This window comes from Rousettus aegyptiacus, unplaced genomic scaffold (genome assembly GCF_014176215.1).
Source record: "Rousettus aegyptiacus isolate mRouAeg1 unplaced genomic scaffold, mRouAeg1.p scaffold_m13_p_1, whole genome shotgun sequence".
In the NCBI taxonomy this organism is placed as follows: Eukaryota; Metazoa; Chordata; class Mammalia; order Chiroptera; family Pteropodidae; genus Rousettus; species Rousettus aegyptiacus.
In genome coordinates, this window is record NW_023416284.1 from 154,358,827 (window position 1) to 154,365,686 (window position 6,860).

At 33.1% G+C, this 6,860-nt stretch overlaps 1 pseudogene; it reads right to left on the reverse strand.

Annotated features, from left to right (window-relative positions):
- Window positions 1–3,757: 3,757 nt before the first annotated feature.
- LOC107515631 lies at window positions 3,758–5,569 on the reverse strand (annotated as a pseudogene).
- Window positions 5,570–6,860: the final 1,291 nt, after the last annotated feature.

A 6,860-nucleotide genomic window follows, 5' to 3' on the forward strand; every position in this document is an offset into this window, starting at 1 on the left:
TGATTCATTTTGGCATCTGCCCATAACTGTTACTGGGAATTAAATAGGAAGCGAACAACTCAGTTTAAGAACCATGGGGAGTTAATGTCATACTCTAGACCCCAGCTGGGACAGTGTTAATACAGACAATAATACTGTAATACTAGCATGGCCTCTCACCTGGAATAGAGCTTCCGAGCTTTTGTAGTTGGGTAGAATGCAAGTGGGACCTAGTTTCATGACTGGAAGAATCTGGGAAAAAGAATTTCAATAGTTGGAACTGAATACCTCCAGAGGAGATTGAAATGGGAAAATCTTTTAATGATCATTTGGTTTAATTTGGGGGCCTGTAATTTACTTGGAGGTTTTTAAATTATATTATGTAGTATATTCATATACATATACATGGATAAATTTATAATTTTTTGATATTAATTAAAGTATATTTTGTGATACTCTTTAATAATTTGAATCTCTTAAGCACGAACAAAGAAAGGAATATATGTCTATATTAAAGAGAGCTCTTTATCCAGTGTCTGTAACAAAAAATAAACAATGGTGCTAATGGCATATAAACAAAAAAAATTATGAAAAAATTTGAACTTAAATAGCGGGAATGAATTATACAAAGCTATACTGGGATTCCAAACAAAACCATAGGACGTAATATTTGTCTACATTTTTGTTTTTCATTAGTATTTTTATTAATGTTCAGTGTAGGGTGACTATTTTGCATAGCATTATATATTTCATGGCTTATAATTTCTTAGAGTTGTTTCTATGGAGAAAGGTGTGTGTGTGTGTGTGTGTGTGTGAGAGAGAGAGAGAGAGAGAGAGAGAGAGAGAGAGAGAGAGAGAGAGAGAGAGAGAGAGAGAAAGAGAGAGAAAAGACCTCAGACAGTTGGTGATGTTCTCAGGTGATACAGATGACAAAGGTTATTAAAAAATTGTACAGTTTTGAACTAATTCCAAAAATCTTGGAAAAGGAGTGAAAAATAAATTAAAAATTGCACTTTGAAAATTATAGTTCAGTTGTGAAATTTAATAACACAATTTAGTGTAACGTTATATAGCATGTTCAGTAATTTCTAGGTTAGAGTTAAAATTTACAATTCGGTCGGCCTGGAAAGAGAGCTTTTAGTGGACAACTTTTGACAATTAGAACATCAAGAGAAAACAATGATTAATGTTAACAAACATTCCCAGTATATAAAATAAGTTGCATTGTTAAAATAAAAGGCAAATTTTCACATAAAATATGCACTAAAAGTTAGTTATTTTGCCTGCATGAGTTGACAGTGTTGCCTCCAAAAGTAGATGACATGACCAATACAAATTACATGCATTCAAGAATGAGTTGTGGTTAACCTCCTAAATATATAACATATAAAAGTAGAATGAATGACTCCTGTCATTTCCTAGATGGAATCTGAGGCAGTGTAGGCTTTGATGTAGAAGTATTGTTGCAAGTTGTGTGGACAGAAACTAAAGTGGATTTTAATTGTAACGGGGTATAGAATTGGATTAATAGGGAGTTAAACTCAGAAGGATAGAAAACTATCCATGAAAAAGATATTTTCATGATCCATTAAGCAGGACAGCTTTGGAAGGAATGGAAGTTGTAGCAATTTGACTTGGAAAAGACATTGTCAAAGAACCCAATAGTTTTAAAGTTTTCTAAAATATATTAATTCTTTGAAAATATGTCACATAATAGAATTCCTAAGATGTTATATTGACAACTGAAGCTAAGTGGAGATGGAGTAAGATGCTATCCAGTTTGGAGGGCAATTGTTAAGGATATGTATTTATAATTTTCTTTTAAGCTAGAGAGAAATGCTTTATCTGGTCTGTAATGTGGGATGATGACTCCAAAGAATTGATTTCAGGTGATTCCAGAAAAAGATCGATAGTCCTGAAACTATATTATGAAGCTCCTTGTCTGAAAAGATATTTAAAATAAGCTGTGTTGTCCTTTAATGCTTTGAATATGAACTGTGTTTTAAGGAAAGCGATGGGTAACAGATCTTTTGAAAACACTATTGAACATAGCATATGCTAAATATATTTTTGCAAGTCACTAAACATGCAAATCACAAACTATGAGTCATATTCACAACATAAAATTTCAAGAGTTAGTGTCCAAAATGAATAAAGATTTCTTTAAATCACAAGCAAGCCACAAATACCTTAAAAGAAAAAAGGAAGGACAAAAATAGAAATTTGTGGAAAAAATACAAATGCCTAATAAATCATGAAAAGTAATCAGGGAAATGCAAATTAAAATGAGATTTTTTTCCCCACCTTGTAATAATAGGAAAATTAAGAGCTTGTTAATACTACTGACAGTTATTTTGAGAGAAAATGAATACTAACATAAATTGTTGATAGGAACCTGTGTAGTTTTCTTCAAGGTCAATTAGTAGTTTATAATTGAAATGAACTTATCTTCCAACTCAACATTTAACTTTAAGATATTGATCTCAAAGAAATAAATGAGAACACAAAAAATCGGATACAGAGATGTTCACTACTAGAGAAGATATAAAGTTTTAACATATAGTGTCATCTTACATGTTTCATTGTATTTAAGAAAAATGTAAAACTAACATATTTAAATGTCCTAATTCAAAGTATGTGTAAATGTTTAGAAGGAAAGAAATAAGTATGATCAAGGTTTTTTGAGAAAGATTTTATAGAGGAGGTAAAACTTCTGGTTATAGATTTATTATTAAAAAGTAAGCATTTATTAATTAGAACATAAGTTCTATAAAGGCAGATTTTTTTCGTTTTATTTATTGCTTTTACCCAACAACTAAAACATAGAATGGTCAATGAGTATGTTTGTTTAAGAAATTAAATTACATAAAACCATATAAAATAATGAAACTTTGGCATAAGAAAATTTCTAGATGTAAAGCTGAATAAAATGACAATAAATAGCGGAAAAAAAATAAAAAAATAAACAAGACAAAACATAGCCTCATTAATCTCATTATATTTTAGGTAGACAAGGATAAAAATACCAACTGAATAATAACAATATAACATTTTATTTTATTTTATTTTATTTTATGTGAAATATACCCATAAAATAACTTAAAATGACAGAGAATTTTATCATTTTAAAAACTAAGTAACTCAAAGCAATCCTCAAGGAAGTTTTATAGGCACTATGTCTATGAATTAAAATAATGTTTATCCCTCTACATTCTAAATAAATTAATTCTTTGCTCTTTTAACAAATAGCATTTGCCTAGTTGTCAGTTTACTGAAAGAAATACTTCATCACTCTGACTATACCCGAAAACAGACTTTGCTGAAAATTTTTGCTCTATTAAAAGAAGTGGTTGAGATTTAGTTTTCATATTTTATAAAAGTATAGATCAAAGATGTTATGTTGGAATATGCTAAAATAAAAGAAAATCAGCAAATTTTATTTTTTTAATTATTTTTATGGTGCCAATTTTAAATACAGTTTTATTTAAGATATCATATTTTCCATTTTACAAATATGTAATGCTTATGAAGTTCATCATTATTTTCTTTCCTTGTGCACATATTCCATATTCAAGTATCGAAAATGCCCAGTTATTTACTATATAGCAGCTCAAAGAATTTGCTGCCAATTTGTGTTCTTCCATATTTTGTGTGGAGCAATGCTGATTCTATGTTCAAGGCTGGCTTATTCAGCCTCTTTGATGGTAGACCCAGAAGAGGCACCACCGGAAAGAGGGACTGGACCACCGGAGAAGCTCCCAGGCATGCTTCCTGCTCTCTAGTACAGCTTGGTAATGATGGGGTTGCAGATTTTTTTCCAGCTTTCTGCTGATGTTCATTTTCTTCCTTCTCTGCAGTCTGGTTCTTATCAAGCCAGTTGATGATTTTATTGCATTTGTCAAGAGTCTTCTATTTGTCTTAATCATTGATCTTGCCTTGAAGTTTTTCATCTTCAACTGTTGCTTTCCTGTTGAACATATAGGATTCATGTAAATTCTTGGAAGGCATCTTGTCTCTCTGCTTCTCATCTTCATCTTTGTACTTCTCAGCTTCCTGGACCAGGCTCTTGGTGTTCTTTGCTCAGATACTTATCGTTAGTGCTGGTAATCTTATTCTCTTTTCTTGCACTCTTATCCACAGAAGAGACATTGAGGATGTCACTGGCATTAATATTAAAAGTGACTTCAATCTGAGGAACACCTAGAGCTGCAGGAGGTATGCCTGTGAGTTCAAAACTTGTCATACAGGTTATTCTCCTTGGTCATGGCCCACTCACCTTCACGAATCCAAATGAGCACACCAGGCTGGTTGTCGAAGGAGGTAATAAAGGTCTGTGTCTGTTTGGTAGGAACAATGGTATTACACTTGATGAGAACAGTCATGGCTCCACCAGAAGTTTCAATGCCAAGGGAAAGAGACATAAAACCTAACAGCAGCAAATCTTGAACATTTTCAGATTTATCTCCAGATAGCATAGCTGCCTGGACAGTTGAGCCATAAGCAACAGCCTCATCAGGGTTGATGCTCTTATTCAACTTTTTCCCACTGAAGAAGCAGTGTAGGAGTTTCTGAATCTTGGGGAGCCAGGAAGAATCATCCGCCAGGACAATATAATGGATCTTGGACTTGTCAAGTTTGGCATCCTGAAGAGCTTTGTCTACATGGTCCAGGGTGCCACAGAAAAGATCAGAATTCAATTCCTCAAGTTGGTCACTGGTGATAGAGGTACAAAAGTTGATTCCTTCTTAGAGCAAATTAATCTCAATACTGGCCTGGAAGAGAGAGTATACTTACCACAAGCAGTCGGGAGGCCATGGATAGCCCTTTTGTTCTCAGTGATGTCCTTGCTATGCTTGTGCTTGAACTCTGCAATAAAATAGTTGTCCATTTGGTTGTCAATCTTCTCCACCTAACTGGGTGTCCCCAGCTGTACAATTGACCTCAGAAATTCCATTTTCGATTGTGAGAATTGACACATCAAAAGTGTCACCTCCCTATCAAGAGCAACATATTTCTTTTAGGTCTAATCTTTCTGCCTAAGTGGTAAGCAATAGCAGCACCATTTGGCTCAATAATGATTCTAAATACATTGAGACCAGCAGTAGTTCCAGCATCTTTCGTAGTTTGATGCTGAGAATCACCGAAGTAAGCAGATACTGTGAAGAGAGTATTGGTAACAGTCTTCTCAAGACAAGTTTCTGTGATTTTCTTCATCTTTGTCAAAATCATAGATGATACCTCTTCTGGATAGAAACATTTTGTCTCTCCCTTGTATTCTACTTGGACCTTGGGCCTGCTAACATCATCTACCACCCTGAAGCACCAATGCTTCCTATCAAATTGGATAACAGCATCATCAAGTCTGCATCCAATTAGGCATTTGGCATCAAAAACCATGTTGGTGGGGTTCACTACGACTTGATTCTTTGTGGTATCACATTGATCATTTGGCATCAGTAAGGGCAACATAACTTGGAGTGGTTCAGTTTCCTTGATTATTGGCAATCATTTCCACTTTTCTGTGCTAGAAGACACCCACACAAGAGTAGGTGGTGTGGAGGTCAATGCCAACTGCAGGTCCCTTAGACATGGTTGCTTAAGTGTACTCACCACTTGAAGAAGAGAGAGCTGAACAACTACCTCCACCCTCAATAAGAGAAATTATCAAATTTTAATATTAAAGTCCTTAGAGATTATCTACTCCTATCCATTTTTTACTTATCTTATAAATGTGGAAATTGAGGCCTAGAAAAAATGACTTGCAGAGACTTTAAAATAAGAAGGTCTTGTGCTTAAATCGGTTCAAAACGTTACCTGTGGGAAGTTTATAAACTCTCTGGGCCTTGGTTTTCCCATATATAAAATGGGCATGAGGATATCTTTCTCTCAGAGTTTTGTGTACAATGAGATAATACATGTAGCATACTTGGCACAAAGCTCTAGACATTTAAACCTTCAATAAGTGATAACTATTATACAAGGTGGTGATGTTGATTATTGTCATTGGTAGCAGCAATGCTCAAAGTGACACACCTTACATTGAGTGACTAGTACAGTTGGAGATTAAGCCTGAATTAACAACTCAGCAATACTTAATACATTCATTTTTTTCATTGATTAATGGTCATAACGAAGTATTTATAAGTGGAATAATATATGATAACATATATTGAGAAAAACAAAATATCTAAGTTATTAAATAACACATATTCCTAGGGGAAAATTATAAAATTTTAGTATTGGTAGTTTCTTTAATTTTGATTGTGAGCCATACATGTAGCTCTCAATATTGGATAAAACTTTTTACTTTTTTTTTTTTCATTTTTAAGAAAATCCCTGGCTTGTGCTTATTGTCTTAGTGTAATTATTAATCATGCTTCTTGTTATTCTCAAAAATTTCCAGATTAATAATAAATTATATAGTCATCATAGGTTTAAAGCAAATATATGCTTTCTAACTGATACAGAAGGCTTTTTTGTTTGTTTGTTTTTAAATTTCTAATCAGAAGCATGTCCTAAGAAAGAAGGTACATTAATATGCCTTTGGATGAAAGATCAAATTTTATCTACTATATTAGCCCGCTTTAGAGGGCAAATCTCCATTGAATAAATAAATTTTAAGAAAGAAAATATAACAAGTCATCTATAATAAGCCATGGAAGATTTATTAATTATAAAACACCCTCAATCTCAAAGCTTAAGCGATAATATCCTTGCATAAAAAGAAATCTTCAAAATCAGATGGCTCATTGCTATGTAGGCATATGAGCCCAAATATCAACTGAACAAGGATTTAGATTTTCTTTTAAAGTAGGAGTTTACTGGTTACTTATTAATCTATGCTGAAAGCTATAAAACCTCACTAAACATATCTTAAGAAT